Raw genomic sequence first — 17,100 nt, 5'->3', positions numbered from 1 at the left:
CAAAGGCCCAGTCTGTGCTAGACTGCGCAGAGAGGTACGAAAAGCAGAAGAGAAGTGGCTACAGAAGGGACGGAGGGGAGGAGGAAAAGAAGGGAGCCTTCAGAGGAAGGGAGGGAGGAGAGGGAGTGCTTTATAAATGCTCTTGCATTTACTCCTACCCTATGCCACAGGAAATCTCATAGTACAGAGTTTAGGTTATACGACTTGAGGTAGGTCACACGACTGGTACGTGTCCCAGCCAGGATTCTGATGTGGGTCGTCTGACTTTAGAAACCCTGCTTTTAACCACCACATTATCCATGGAATCGTATTTGACAAACGTACTGAATGTCTAATCGGTTTCAGGCTCTGTTCTAGAGAGTGGAAGTCCAGCAGTAAACTAAACAACCAAAACTCCTATCCTCATGGAGCTTTACATGCTAGGAGGGGGAGGCAGACGATAAACAAACTATAGAAATGATTCCTGAAAGTATAGTCTTGGCAGGCGATAAACAAATGAAAGAATCATCAGCGATAAGTCCTACGCAGAGAATTAAAATAAGGTATTGTAAAGGAGACTGACTTGTTGGGTGTTTTAGATTGGTCAGGGTAACCATCTCTAATGATGTCTCTCAGTGATATTTAAGGTGAGACCTCAATTACTAAAAGGAGTCAGCCATAAGAAGATCTGAGGAGGAGCAACCCAAATGGAGGGAAAAGCAAGGGCAAAGTCCCTAGAGCATGAAGAAAGTTGGTGGGTTTTTTTGTTTTTTAAAAGATTGTATTTATTTATTTGACAGAGAGAGAGCACAAGCAGGCAGAGTGGCAGGCAGCAGAAGAGGGAGAAGCAGGCTCCCGGCTGAGCAGGGAGCTGGTGCAGGGCTGGATCCCAGGACTCTGGGATCATGACCTGAGCCAAAGGCAGATGCTCAACCGACCGAACCACTCAGGCATCCCGAAACTTGGTGTTTTGAAGCAACAAAAAAGAAAACCAGAGTGACTGGAGCATGGTGAGTGAGGGGAGAATGGTGGGGATTTGTACTGGTGTGGGAATTGATCATGTAGAACTTTCCAAGCTTGTGTAAGGAGTTTGGGTTTTCTTCTAAGTGTGATGGGAAGCTGTATTAGTTAGAATTAGATCCTACTATGACAGAAAACCTCAAATAATTGGGACTTAAACAAAATTAAGTTTATTTCTCTCTCATGTAAAAATCTAGGTAGGTGTTTCAGGACTGGTGGATTTCTTCACTACATCAGGGACCCAGGTTTCTTCCATCTTGTTGCTCACAGGGCATTACCTCCATTGCCAAGTTCCAGCTTCAGCCATCATGCCTGTTAGAACAGCAGAAGGAGCCTGCTCTTTTTAAAGATAGGCCAGGAGACTGCACACAACCTCATTGGCTCTCTCTGGTCAGAACTCAGTTACATGACCACACCTAAGTGCAAGGAGGGACTCTGGAAAATGTGTTCTTTATTTTGGGCTTCTATGTGTTCACCTAAACTTCAGAGGTTCTGTTATTGAGGAAGAAGGAAAAAAAGGACTAAGGGTAAAACTACAGTCTTTGCCACAGAAGTCATTGGAAGAATTGTAGCAGAGGCAAGGCATGATCTGATTTTCAGTTCTGAAAAAAAAATCATTCTGTCTACTGTAGGGGAAATGGTTATAGGTGGGGAAGATTGGAACTAGGGCAAACAAGAAGTGAGTTCAGCAGTCCAGGTGGAAGGTGATGGTAGCATAGACCAGGGTGGTAGGTGTGGGTTGGAGAGAGATGAATTAATGCAGGGAATGTTTTGGAGGTAAAATCCGTAGGATTTGTTAATGGATTACATGTGGTGGTGACAGAAAGAGGAATCACTGGTAACCTTGCTAGAGAAGTATTGTCCAACAGAACTCTCTGTGATCGTGGAAATGCTCTGTTATCTGACTGTCCAATATGGTAGCTACCAGCTATCAAGCACTTGAAATGTGGCCAGTAAAACTGCAAACCTGAAATGTTAATTTAATTTAAATTAGATTAAATTAAATGTTAATTAATTTAAATTTAAATAGCTACATGTGGTTAAGGGCTACCATATTGGACAAGGGCAGCTCTAGATTTTTGTTTTGAGCAACTGGGTGGCTTTTGGGGCCATTTATTGAAAAAAGGGAAACTGTAGCAGGAGCAGCTAAGTGGATGCTGATAGACAGAAATCAGTAGTTTCGCCTTGAACATGTTGATTTGAGATCCTTATGAGGCCTCCAAAGGGCTGATCGAGGAGGCAGGTGGATATATAACCTGGATTTGAGGGGGGCTAGAGCTGCACATGTCGGTTTAAGAGTCCTCAATAGCTAGGGGCACCTGGGTGGCACAGCGGTTAAGCGTCTGCTTTCGGCTCAGGGCGTGATCCCGGCGTTATGGGATCGAGCCCCACATCAGGCTCCTCCGCTATGAGCCTGCTTCTTCCTTTCCCTCTCCCCCTGCTTGTGTTCCCTCTCTCGCTGGCTGTTTCTATCTCTGTCGAATAAATAAATAAATAAAATCTTTAAAAAAAAAAAAAGAGTCCTCAATAGCTAGGAATTATTTAAAGCTATGGGACTGGATGAGGTGCAGCACACAGACAGAAGAGGGCCCAGAACTAAGCCCTGGGCACCGCCATGTGTACTTTGTTCCACCTCTCTAGTTATCACAGCCACAGATGTACTTCAGTGTCCCTAAAAAGAGGCAACATCAAGTCACATCCAGATAAGATGGACGTGACATCTCAGGCCACTTTAAACGTTCCTTCTAAGTTTCAGAGTTCACTGTTTCAATGTGCTGCCTGTTCCTCTTCTATTTCTCGGTAGCCACGGGTTAGTTCTTACTATTCTGAAACCTTGAACAAATTGGTAGACTTAGCTCCCACCAGGTGTATACAATAGTCGGGGAGGAAAATTAGTACATTTATGTGAATTGTGTTGGTTTTATGTTAATTTGTGCCACTGGGTGTGGTGGTGCAAGGAGGCAGCCACCTCCATCTCAGGCCGTATCAGGGAGTAACAACCCTACTTCCCCTTCATAATCAGGGTAGCAGGCTCCACAGGAACACCCTTTCCTGCCGTTGCCCTAGTGGGAGGAGAAGTCCCAAATGGCCAGGTGGAACCCTAATTGGGTTCCTCAATGACAACACCTCACCTTGGACAGTTATGTCTACAGAGCATGAGTGGCTTGGGGGATGGGGAGCAAATATTTTATAGAGAAAAGTAATAGTGAGAGCAGCCACCCTCTACCCCCACTCCAGCCCTTGGTTTCTGGACCTGTGTATTGACTGAGGGAGAGCTGACACTGCATTTTGGTCACTGTTTGAGATCACATATCACTTTCTACAAGAAAGTGTCCCAGCCTCACAGGTGTGGTCTCCTGGACACTGCTAGATCTGTTTTCAGAACACCATTTCATTGTTCTGTAAGGCCAGCTGCTTCTGGTGGTTGGGAAATATGATAATGGCCCATGGCTTGCCAACTATCTCATTTCTCTCCCTGGGAAGTGAGTTTCTTGGTTGGAGACAATTTTTTCTGGACCACCCTGTTGTTGTGCAAAGTCAGTAATTCCAAGAAGGGTAAAGTAGAGGCATAACCTGCAGGGAAAGCAATCCCAAATACAGAATAAGTGTTTCTTCCAGAACGCATAACTCACCATACCCTCTGCTACACAAGGGACCTGGTAGAGTTGACCTGCCACGAGATTCCTGACAGGTCCCCAAGAAGCCTGGTGCTCTGTTAGGGCTTCAGGATTGTATCCAGCTTCCTACTGAATCAACTTACTATTTATAATACTTTATTTTTTTTCAGTTGCTTTTCTTGGATTTTCTTGGTAGAGATCACGTTGTCTTCAAATAATGATAGTTTTAACTTCTCTTGATTGTTTTCATCCCCAGTTACTTTCTTCTGTCTAATTAAGTTGTTTGAACATCTAGAACTAGTTAGATAATAGTGGATATCTTTTCTCCTCCTCTAAGGAGAGAAATATCAGGAGAAACTCTGCAAGAAAGCTGTAGTTTCCCTGGCTGTGCCCGCCTACCTGGATTCTGGTGGTACTTCTCATGTGCTAATGGGAGTTTTAACTAGCATGAACTAGGGCAAGGCATAAAAGCCTTATAAGGGGGTCTTACCAAATATTACCTAGGCCCTTTGATGTACCATGGGAAAGGCTGGGAGCTGGCAGGTGGCTCATAAGCAGAATATGTGAGGTGAGGGATCCTTACTGCTGGCTGCAGGGTGAAGAGGGAGCACACATAGTTCAGCAGGCAGCGGAGAGGCAAGGCCCGTGGTGACACATACACCAGATAACATCTTAAAATTCTTTACTTTAATGGGAGTGTATCTTTATTTCCCCATAAGTCTTGATGTGGACTTTTTGGCTAACATAAATGTATTTTGTTTTATATATATATTTTAAAGATTTTATTTATTTATTTGAAAGAGAGAGAGAGGCAGTGGGAGAGCATGAGCAGGTGGCGGGGGGAGAAGGGGGAGGGAAGAGCAGAAGAGCCCGACCTCGCTTGATGCCAGGACTCTGGGATCATGACTTGAGCCGAAGGCAGACGCTTAACAGACTGAGCCACCTAGGTGCCCCGTATTTTATCATGTTAAAGAAGCATCCAGGGGCACCTGGCTGGCTCAGTCGGAAAAGCACAGGACTCTTGATCTCCGGATTGTAGGTTCCAGCTCCATGTTGGGTGTAGAGATTACTTTAAAAAAAAAAATCTTAAAAAAATAAAGCATCCATCTTTTCCCATTTAATCTGGTAGTTTGACAGTGTTTTATTTTATTTTATTTTATTTTAAAGATTTTGTTTATTTATTCGACAGAAATAGAGACAGCCAGCGAGAGAGGGAACACAAGCAGGGGGAGTGGGAGAGGAAGAAGCAGGCTTATAGCCGAGGAGCCGAGGAGCCGAGGAGCCTGATGTGGGGCTCGATCCCATAATGCCGGGATCACGCCCTGAGCCGAAGGCAGACGCTCAACCGCTGTGCCACCCAGGCGCCCCGATAGTGTTTTATTTTCTAATTTAATTTCTCATTGTTTCTATTAATTTATTTCTTCTGCCTCTCTTTGATTTATTTTGTTATTCTTTGTCTAATTTCTTGAGCTGTATGCTTAGTTATTGTAATTTTTTATTAAGGACGAAAACATTTCACATGCGTACTGTTTTAGTTGTATCTCATAGATTCCAGTATGTTGTAGTTGTTATTGTTATGCTTAAAATATTCTGGGGGCACCTGGGTGGCTCAGTCGGTTAAGCATTAGCCTTCAGCTCAGGTCATGATCTTGGGGTTCTAGGATCGAGCCCTGCATCTGGCTCCCTGCTCAGCAGAGAGCCTGCTTCTCCCTCTTCCTCTGCTGCTCCCCCTGCTTGTGCTCTCTCTCTTTGTCAGGTAAGTAAATAAAATCTTTAGAAAAAAATAAAATATTCTGTATTTTTATTTTTATTTCTTCATTGGCTCAAGAGTTTCTTTTATTTTATTTTTCTCTTTTTTTAAAAAAATTTACTTAGTTATGTAATCTCTACACCTAATGTGGGGCTCAAACTCACGACCCCGAGATCAAGAGTCACGTGCTCCACTGACGGAGTAGCCAGGTGCTCCTCGAGAGTTTCTTTTAAAAAAGAACAATAAAAAATATTCAGGTGATAGTTTTAATATTAACTTTTAGTTACATTACATAGTGATCAGAGAATGAAGCATATATTTGTTCTATTTCTTTCTAACTTATGAGACTTTCTTTGAAGCCTTTTATATAGCCAGCTAATGTGAATTTTCTCATTGGGTACCTGAAACTGGGCGTGATTAACAATATGAGATCTACCATTATTAATTATGCCATTAAGATCATCTAACTTCTTACTTGTGGAGTTTTTCATAGTGCAAAGTCCTTCTTTTCCCTTGCTACCGGAGAGACACTTCCCCATGCAGTGGCTTGCCTGTCCCATTGTCATTTACCCCACCTCTTCTGCTTCACAGAGTTAAACTAGGTCCAGGAAGCTTCTGTCCCTCTGCCTACTTGTTTCTCCCATCCCAGCCATCTGACATTCACTCTGAAGGGGGTTTTGTGCATCCACGGTTTGCCCCTTCACTGTTGGAGAAATGTATCTCTGGCTGTCTTTAAGATCGGCAATGGCAGTGACTTGCCACCCCTTGTTCCACAGACACCTTTGCTAGAACTCCGCTGCTTTTGGCAGTGTTTCCATCTGAATAGTGGGTTGAGGTTTTAGCTAGTTCAGTATTTTGCTGAAATTGGAATTTGTATTTCTGTTTCTTATTCTCCACATTGCTCTTGGATTGTTGCAAGAAGATAAAGGGGGAAATACTGCCTTTATGCTTCCATCTTCCAAATGGGACTTTCCATGGGCTTTACATAATAATGCTGAGGTAGTCCCCTTCTGGGTGGTACCAGCATACCACACAGAACCATCTGTAAATTGGCCAGCATCATTTTACCCTTGCTTAATTAATCATAGAGGGGCTCCCTCCCACGGTCTAACGGTCTAACGTTGAGGGTGAGGAACAATGGGGCAAGTGAAAGCATACTTGACAGGGGAGGGGAGAAGGATATAAAGACAGAAACAACATGCTCAAGTAACTTACTTAGGCCTTCAGGATCTGGAGTTGACATAATGAAAGAAAGCCCAATTCTGGGTTGCCCAATTTTGAGGAGAGATGGAGTTCAGGTCTCATGGTAACATTTCATCCCAGATAATTACACCAGACTTCAGAAGCAGCAGGCTAGGGGATGTTTCCTGAAAGGAGAATAAGTTATATGCTGAAATGTGGTCTTGCTTCAAAACCCCAGGGGCCTCCCACTGTGACTCTCTGTTAGGCGTGCTAATGGTTTGGTGGACACCTCCAGCACCACTGGGTTCGCAAGGCCACAAGGGCATCTTGCTCTGCAGCCTGGGCTAGTTTCAAAACTTCCTTTTTCTTCTTTTCCTCACTCAAATGGACATATTTTCAGGGCAACCAGTCAACGAGTCAAAGAAGGTCTCCTCAGTAGGGTTGTTTTATGCATGTTGGCCATGGACCCTTCCATGCCCACAGATTCTTCCAAGGAAATCAAACCAGTATTCCCATAGCCCACACTGAGTGGGTAGCCCACTGTAGCAGTAGAATAGTCTCTAGTCACAACTGTTTGGAGGGTAGGAAGGCCCATGATCCTAAGATGGGTAAATCATACCATGGCCTGTAGCCTCTAAAGTTGTCTGATGTGAAAAGACAAGCAAGGAGACTTCAGCTTCTGCCCATGATGTAATAACAGGGATTTCATTCACCATCCCATANGAGGAGCCGAGGAGCCTGATGTGGGGCTCGATCCCATAATGCCGGGATCACGCCCTGAGCCGAAGGCAGACGCTCAACCGCTGTGCCACCCAGGCGCCCCGATAGTGTTTTATTTTCTAATTTAATTTCTCATTGTTTCTATTAATTTATTTCTTCTGCCTCTCTTTGATTTATTTTGTTATTCTTTGTCTAATTTCTTGAGCTGTATGCTTAGTTATTGTAATTTTTTATTAAGGACGAAAACATTTCACATGCGTACTGTTTTAGTTGTATCTCATAGATTCCAGTATGTTGTAGTTGTTATTGTTATGCTTAAAATATTCTGGGGGCACCTGGGTGGCTCAGTCGGTTAAGCATTAGCCTTCAGCTCAGGTCATGATCTTGGGGTTCTAGGATCGAGCCCTGCATCTGGCTCCCTGCTCAGCAGAGAGCCTGCTTCTCCCTCTTCCTCTGCTGCTCCCCCTGCTTGTGCTCTCTCTCTTTGTCAGGTAAGTAAATAAAATCTTTAGAAAAAAATAAAATATTCTGTATTTTTATTTTTATTTCTTCATTGGCTCAAGAGTTTCTTTTATTTTATTTTTCTCTTTTTTTAAAAAAATTTACTTAGTTATGTAATCTCTACACCTAATGTGGGGCTCAAACTCACGACCCCGAGATCAAGAGTCACGTGCTCCACTGACGGAGTAGCCAGGTGCTCCTCGAGAGTTTCTTTTAAAAAAGAACAATAAAAAATATTCAGGTGATAGTTTTAATATTAACTTTTAGTTACATTACATAGTGATCAGAGAATGAAGCATATATTTGTTCTATTTCTTTCTAACTTATGAGACTTTCTTTGAAGCCTTTTATATAGCCAGCTAATGTGAATTTTCTCATTGGGTACCTGAAACTGGGCGTGATTAACAATATGAGATCTACCATTATTAATTATGCCATTAAGATCATCTAACTTCTTACTTGTGGAGTTTTTCATAGTGCAAAGTCCTTCTTTTCCCTTGCTACCGGAGAGACACTTCCCCATGCAGTGGCTTGCCTGTCCCATTGTCATTTACCCCACCTCTTCTGCTTCACAGAGTTAAACTAGGTCCAGGAAGCTTCTGTCCCTCTGCCTACTTGTTTCTCCCATCCCAGCCATCTGACATTCACTCTGAAGGGGGTTTTGTGCATCCACGGTTTGCCCCTTCACTGTTGGAGAAATGTATCTCTGGCTGTCTTTAAGATCGGCAATGGCAGTGACTTGCCACCCCTTGTTCCACAGACACCTTTGCTAGAACTCCGCTGCTTTTGGCAGTGTTTCCATCTGAATAGTGGGTTGAGGTTTTAGCTAGTTCAGTATTTTGCTGAAATTGGAATTTGTATTTCTGTTTCTTATTCTCCACATTGCTCTTGGATTGTTGCAAGAAGATAAAGGGGGAAATACTGCCTTTATGCTTCCATCTTCCAAATGGGACTTTCCATGGGCTTTTAACATAATAATGCTGAGGTAGTCCCCTTCTGGGTGGTACCAGCATACCACACAGAACCATCTGTAAATTGGCCAGCATCATTTTACCCTTGCTTAATTAATCATAGAGGGGCTCCCTCCCACGGTCTAACGGTCTAACGTTGAGGGTGAGGAACAATGGGGCAAGTGAAAGCATACTTGACAGGGGAGGGGAGAAGGATATAAAGACAGAAACAACATGCTCAAGTAACTTACTTAGGCCTTCAGGATCTGGAGTTGACATAATGAAAGAAAGCCCAATTCTGGGTTGCCCAATTTTGAGGAGAGATGGAGTTCAGGTCTCATGGTAACATTTCATCCCAGATAATTACACCAGACTTCAGAAGCAGCAGGCTAGGGGATGTTTCCTGAAAGGAGAATAAGTTATATGCTGAAATGTGGTCTTGCTTCAAAACCCCAGGGGCCTCCCACTGTGACTCTCTGTTAGGCGTGCTAATGGTTTGGTGGACACCTCCAGCACCACTGGGTTCGCAAGGCCACAAGGGCATCTTGCTCTGCAGCCTGGGCTAGTTTCAAAACTTCCTTTTTCTTCTTTTCCTCACTCAAATGGACATATTTTCAGGGCAACCAGTCAACGAGTCAAAGAAGGTCTCCTCAGTAGGGTTGTTTTATGCATGTTGGCCATGGACCCTTCCATGCCCACAGATTCTTCCAAGGAAATCAAACCAGTATTCCCATAGCCCACACTGAGTGGGTAGCCCACTGTAGCAGTAGAATAGTCTCTAGTCACAACTGTTTGGAGGGTAGGAAGGCCCATGATCCTAAGATGGGTAAATCATACCATGGCCTGTAGCCTCTAAAGTTGTCTGATGTGAAAAGACAAGCAAGGAGACTTCAGCTTCTGCCCATGATGTAATAACAGGGATTTCATTCACCATCCCATATTAATCATTCTAAAAATGGACAAAATATGGGCACCTGGCTGGCTCAGTAGGTAGAGCGCAAAACTCTTGATCTTGGGGTTGTGAGTTCAAGTCCCATGTTGGGTGTAGAGATTACTCAAAAATAAAATCTTAAAAAAAAATAAAAATGGACAAAATATACAAAACAACACTGGGCAATGGGCAGGCACAGGACAGTGATCCCTGAGGAAATGGAAAAGAATGAGGTCAGTCCTACCATTGCCCCAGCTTGCTGCCTGGAGAAAATTCCCAGTCTATAGTACAAAGAGGGGAACCCACATAAAGCCTACCTGGAATTGAGAAGAGAGAGCTGAGGCCAAGAGAGCTTGAGTTTATGGGACAAAATATTGGAGGGAGAGGTGCAGAGACAGAGGGAGAGTTCCTAAATCTTCAGAGCATTCATCTCAAGTCTTAAGCTGAGTACTTATCATATATATATATATATATATATGTTTGTGTGTGTGTGTGTGTGTGTGTGTGTGTGTGTGTGTGTGTGTGTATACACGAAGAAACTACTCAAGGCCGGATAATGAACTATCAGAAAGGAGCAAATGCAGTGATTTTTGGAGATCACACAAGTCTGGGAATAGTTCACATTCCTAACAGCCAGAATGGAGAAATCTCATAATGCACAAGATATTTCAAGTACTCTGAAGGATACTGCCTTAGTAGAAGAGCTAAAGTAGCCCTAGATAAATGCTGCTTTTGTCCTCACTAACAAAATTTAAAAGGAAGACTTGAAAAAAAAGTCACAGGGGCACCTGGGTGGCTCAGTTCGTTAAGCAGCTGCCTTTGGCTCAGGTCATGATCTCCAGGTCCTGGGATCGAGCCCCATATCAGTCTCCCTGCTGAGCAGGGAGTCTGCTTCTCCCTACCCCTGCTTGTGCGCTCTCTCTCTCTCTCTCTCTCCCATCCCCCTCAAATAAATAAATAAATAAAACCTAAAAATAAAAGTCACAAACTATTTCCAAATAGCTTGGCTGCATCCCAAAAGACAGGTCAAAAATATTTAAAGGAACACAAAGAAATACGGCACCCAAATGTAACATTCACAGTGTCTGGCATAAAAAAAAAAAAAATCAGAGATGCAAAGAAGTAGGAAAATATGACACATGGTGTGGTGAGAAAATCTTGAAAATTGAAATATGAAAACCTCAGAAGAATGGTTGAGAGATAAAGGAAATCTCCCAAAAAGTAGTTCAAAATGAGATATAAAGAAAATATGAGGTAATTAAAGGAATAGTCCAAGAGATCCAATATATGGATAATAGAAGTTCTAGAAAGAGAAAAGAGAAAAAATGGAGGGAAAATATGATTGAAAAAATTTAAGAAAATTTACCAGAATGGAAGGGCATGAGTTTCTAGATATAAAGGACCTGGGACACCTGGGTGGATCAGTTGAGTAAGCGTCCGACTCTTGATCTCAGCTCAGTTCATGATCTCAGGTTCTTGAGATCTGGTCCCCTGACAGCTCTGTGCTGGGTGTGGAGCCTGCTTAAGACTCTCTCTCTCCCTCTCCCTCTGCCCCTCCCCTCACCCTCCTGCATGTGCACACACACATGCACTCTCTCTCTTTTTCTCAAAAAAAAAATATGTATAGAGAGAGAGAGAGGGAGAGAGAGAGGGAGAACCTATCAAAGTGCTGGCGCAATTGAGAAAAACTAAGAACCTCACCAAGGCACATCCTTGTGAACTTTATTTATTTTTTTAAAGATTTTATTTACTTATTTCACAGAGAGAGAGAGCACAACCATGTGGAGCAGCAGAGGGAGAGGGAGAAGCAGGCTCTCCACTGAGGAAGGAGTTCAATGTGGGGCTTGATTCCAGGACTCTGAGATCGTGATGTGAGCCAAAAGCAGATGCTTAACCGACTGAGCCACCCAGGCGCCCCCATCCTTGTGAACTTTAGAATAGAGGAGATTAAAAAAAACAATTATGTAAGTTTCTAAAAGTACAAATGATCCAAATTATAATTTATAATAGAAATTCTGGAAGCTAGAAGGCAAAAGAGCAATGCATTAAAATTCTGTAGGAAAATGACTTCCAACCTGCAATTTCAAACACAGCCAACCTACAATTATGATTACTCTAGAAGAAAGATAGTCTCATTAAGTAAGTTTTAGATTCAAGTGACAGAAAACCTAAACAATAGTTACAATTTTTTTTTCTTCCTGTTTCACATAAAAATCCAGGTCACTAGAGTGGCTTTGTTCCATGCAACCTAGTTTCATTCCAGTCCTCTCTCGGCCTTGCCCAGGGTGTGGCTCTCAGCCTCGTGGTCCAGGATGGTAGCATCCTCCAGAAGGAGAAAGGGATGATGAAGAAGGAACAAGGGGCATTTGTCAGCTATATCTTCAGGAAGTTTCTCAGAAGCTGCCAAATAACACTTCTGCTTATACCCCATTGATCAGAATTTGGTCACATGGCCACCTAGCTAGGAGGGAAGCTGGAAAATGTAGAAATATAGACTTCATTTCCTCTTCTTCCCCTTCATTTTGAAGGAGATATTCCATTATACTTTATTCCAGTGGTTTCCTAAGAACTTCACTCATGTGGTAGGTCTTCATATTTCTTCAAGTTTTACCTCACACCGCCATTACCTTCATGTCTCAGCAGGACATCAAAGTGACTTGCTACTTCCTAATGCTCAAGGCCAATCAGCGTGGTATCCTAATGTAGCTGCTTCCGGTGACATTCATGGAGGAGTAAATTAGTGTGGTCAGCCATCCCTGTTTCCCAGTGGTTTCCTGGGATTTAGAACTTTCAGACCATCATGAGCAAACCCAATACTTTGTCACCCTAGGGCAAGTGGACTAGGTCCCTGTGAGGATATGCTGCCACACCTGCCAGCTGCCAGATGGTGTGGGTAAACAGAAACAGAAAGAATATATTTTATCATATATCAATATAGCTAATTAAGCTTGAAGTAACCCTCCATTATTTTTGAAGTCCTGTCAATCTTTGCTACCAACCAGTCTGGAGAACTGAATGATTTTCGAAGCAGCCTTCCTGCAAGGCTTCTGTCCTCCTCTTCAAGGAGCTGTGGGTCTATAACTCATTCAAGGGTTGGTTATGGCCGGAGGGCCTCTGACTGTGTAGTATGCTGGCTTGAGTTACATCTTTGTTCATTAAGCTAAGGAATTATTTTGCTGTACAAATCAAGCAGAACCCAGGCCTGCCCATCTGTTCTGTTCCTGCCAACACTTCAGGCAGAAGCCAAAACCTCAACTCAGTGTGTTAGGCCATTTCTTGCGCCGAAATTACCACACCTACTTGGCTTTTGCTTTTTTGTGGCCACAGCTAGGGGTGATATTCAAAATATTTAGCAGCTGGTTACCACATGGCCCCTGGTCAGTTAGAATAGACACTGACTTTAGCACCAAGTCAGATTCCAGGAGGCCAACAGCTGCGCTGGGTGTTAACCCTTTAGTTGCCAAATGAGAGGGAGGTCTGGTGGCCTGGAGGCAGGTTGACAGGGGTGAGGCATCAGGGGACTCTAGGTAGCAATTCAGCAGCTGATAAGAAAATGTTTCAGTATTTCAACAACGTGAGTGGCCATAGGCAGAACGTCAGCTTGGCCGTAGGGAAGAGACGGGATGATCCACCCAATTTTACTTTTAAGACCTCTCTCCCCTTGGGTCTAACCACCTGGTTTCCTCCTTTCCCAATGTTACCAGTAATTTCATTTTGATTAACAGCCTTTCTTCCTTGCTCCTGGCTGGGGCAACTATTCCCGTGAACTTCCCCTTGCTCTGCATTTCCCATCCCCATCCCCCAAAAGAGGTTTTGCTAATGAGTCTTTCAGCAGTGGTGAATTTTTCCGAAGAAGATGAGGTGTGGGCGGGGGGAGGCAGCCGTAGCAGGTCAGTGGCGACATGCTGTCATTCCCTTCCCTTCATTCTTGGTATTTATTCATCTATGATATGCCAAGAGCCATCAGGCTCTTCCGTGTCAGCCTGACAGTATAATCAGCCAAAATGTATTCAGGAAGAGAAGGATAATGGGGGTGGGAGGAGGGGACAGAGACAGAGACAGACAGAGACAGAGACAGAGAGAAATAAAGGAGGAAGGAAATAAAGTAACAGTCTACCCTCCTTTATTTATTTCATCTTCCTTGAGTATGAACCCACGGGATTCAAGTCTACATAGTCACTCCTGCAATAATTCCTTAGAAAATTCCTGGAATTCATTTTGCTTATAATTCCTCTTTTCCTTGCTCAGATTTTGCACACCATCCTTGGTTTCATGATATTTCCATACTCCTATGACCAGATGTTCCTCATTATGAAGTGACTCATCACATTTGCTTGGTAATCGTGAATGCAGGAGAAATTATTTGGAGGGGTCCAGGAGACTGGGGAGCTCCATTCTTTCAAGATATTGCTACTCCGGCTGCCAAGATTTCAGTCTTTGGTAATCAAGACCTTAATTTTAACCATAGAAAACCAGCACAGTTGTGAACTTAACAAATGCTGTAATTTGGCAATTTATAGTATCCTTTTTTGTTATAAAATATTTGGCAGAAAATTTTTGTGGTAACATATTTGAAGACATACAAAGAATACATATTAAGCATATTAACTGTTGTGCATAAAAATAAATGAACATTGGCAAACCTACCACTCAAGAAGTAGCATATAATCAGTATTCACTTTAGGGATCTAATTTTCAATGTTTTTCAACTGTTGGCTAATAATAAAAGGTATTTCTTATTGCAGGGCCACAGACTGGCCTTAAATACTGTTATCTACTCAGATGCCCTGGAACTAATATTTGTTCTTTCTTGATGCAAATCACTTAATGCTGTACAAAAATGTCCATTTGACCCTACAGTCTTTATACTCCTTATTCCTTTAGAATGTCTCTCAAGCAGTGATTCTCAAACGTTGATGTACTTTAGGGTCAACTGGGGAGATCTGAAAAATCCTGATGCCCTAGCCCTGCCCTGAAACAATTAAATCAGAATCTCTGGGGATGCAATCCAGGCACCCATGCTTTTTAAAGCACTTCAGGTGATTTAATGTGCTCTAAAGAAATGGCAATAAAGTCCGCCAAAGCTTTACTTTCAATGGGTGTAGAATCTGAATCAAGACTTCATTAACTGTTTTATCAATCAATGGACTTCTAACTTCCCCTTCAGGAATGTCGAGATCATCTCTTCCTCTTTCTCCACTGTATTATTCCAGAAGGTTCCATACCTCTTCTGAGATTCTGTTGCTTGCAACTCTACTCCTGGAATAAAATTCAATGTTTGTTAAGATAGTTTGGTATTCCATTCGCAAGAAATGGGGCTAACTCTGAAAATTTTAGGGAAAGGAAAGGGTGTGGGAGTATTGTTAGGATATAAGTGGGCTGGAACTGGAAATTACTCAGAATCTGAGTTTGGGCTGGGGTTTGGTTACTGTCTCTTCTGTCTCTTATGGCCCACATACTGTCTCTCATGTCATCCTTCTTTTCTCTCTCGTCACCTCCCTAAGCAGTGGGAATCTCATTGGTTTGGCTAACTATTTTCAGACTCAGATTCTCTATTAGGCAGCCCCTGGTCCAGTCACCTGTGGCCAGCATCCACTTAGGATCACTCAAAGCCCAAGGCTGCAAGTAAAAGGAAAATATAATGAAAATAGCAATAAGGAAGAAGAAGAAACCAGGGGCGCCTGGGTTGCACAGCGGTTAAGCGTCTGCCTTTGGCTCAGGGCGTGATCCCGGCGTTATGGGATCGAGCCCCACATCAGGCTCCTCCGGTGTGAGCCTGCTTCTTCCTCTCCCACTCCCCCTGCTTGTGTTCCCTCTCTCTCTGGCTGTCTCTCTCTCTGTCAAATAAATAAAATCTTAAAAAAAAAAAAAGAAAGAAAGAAAGAAGAAACCATACTAATATCAGACAAAAGAGATTTTAAAAGAAAAAGTGTTATTAGAGATAAAAAGGGCATTTTATAATGAGAAAAGGGTTAATCCATCAGGAAGATATAACAATTATAAACACATACACAACTAACAATAGAGCCCCAAAATACATGCAGTAAAACTAATAGAATCACAGGGAGAAATAGACAATTCAATAAAATAGTAGGAGACTTCAGTATCCCACTTTCAATAATGGGGAGAACTACTAGGCAAAAGATCAACAAGGAAATAGAAGATGTGGACAACGGTAAACTAACTAGACCCAACAAACAGAGTAGAAGACTCCATCTACCAACCGCAGAATATATATTCTTCTTAAGTGCACTGGGAGCATTCTTCAGGATATGTTAGGCCATGAAACAAATCTCAATAAGTTTAAAAAGATTGAAATCATGCAAAGCATATCCTTCAACTTTAATAAAATGAAATTAAGAATCAATAATAGAAAAAATTGGGGAAATTTACAAATATGTGTAAGCTAACACAATCTTAAATATTCCTGGGTCAAAGAAGAAATCACAAATGAAATTAGAAAGTACTTTGAGAGGAATGAAAATGAACAACATACCACAACTTATGGGATGCAGCTAAAGCAGTACTCAGGGAAATCTATAGTTGTTAATGCCTATGTTACAAAAGGAGAAAGACTTCAAATCACTAATCAATCTTCCACCTTAAGACACCGGTAAAGGAAGAGCAAACTAAACCTAAAGCAAGAAGGAAGGAAATGATGAAGATTAGAGTGAAAATCAATGAAATAGGGGATAGGAAAACAGTAGAGAAAATCAATAAAACCAAAATCTTGAAATCAAAGTTTACTTATTTGAAAAGATGAACAAAGTTGATAAGCCTTTAGCTAGACTGAATAAGAAAAAAGAGGGAAGACTCAAATTATTAAAATCAGGAATGAAAGAGAGGCATTACTACTGACCTTACAGGAAAAAAAGGAAGGGGGGAGGGATAATAAGAGAATATTATGAACAATTATATGTCAATAAATTATATAATTTATATGAAATAGACAAATCCCTAGAAACATACAAAGCATGGAAACTGACTCAAGAAAAATATATAAAATCTGAATAGACCTATAATAAGATTAAATTACAAAACAAAACAAACTATACATAAAGAAAAGCCCAGCCCATATGTCTTCACAGGTGAATTCTACCAACATTAAAGAAGGATTAATACCAGTTCTTCACAGACTCTCTTCCCAAAAAATAGAGTAGGAGAGAATTCTTCCCAGCTCATTCTATGAGGCCAGTGTCACCCCGATACCAAAACAAGTTGAAGACATCAAAGAAGAGAAAACACATAGACCAATATGCATACGGACACAAAAATCATCGACAAACATAAAAGGATTATATACCATGGCTAAGTGGGATTTATCTCTAGAATGCTTGATCAGCTTAACATTCAAAAGTCAATTAATATAATGCTCCTTATCAGTATGATAAAACCCTAAAACCATATGATCATCTCAATAGATGCAGAAAAAGCATTTGATAAAATCCA

The 17,100-nt window shown here is 42.0% G+C and overlaps 1 pseudogene; it reads right to left on the bottom strand.

The window, feature by feature from the left end:
- Positions 1–392: 392 nt before the first annotated feature.
- Positions 393–479, bottom strand: LOC117804275 (annotated as a pseudogene).
- Between the last annotated feature and the right edge of the window lie 16,621 nt (positions 480–17,100).

This window comes from Ailuropoda melanoleuca, chromosome 10 (genome assembly GCF_002007445.2).
Source record: "Ailuropoda melanoleuca isolate Jingjing chromosome 10, ASM200744v2, whole genome shotgun sequence".
Taxonomy (NCBI): domain Eukaryota; kingdom Metazoa; phylum Chordata; class Mammalia; order Carnivora; family Ursidae; genus Ailuropoda; species Ailuropoda melanoleuca.
The sequence above is the reverse complement of the archived record's forward strand: the minus strand, read 5'-3'. Positions and strand labels throughout refer to the sequence as shown.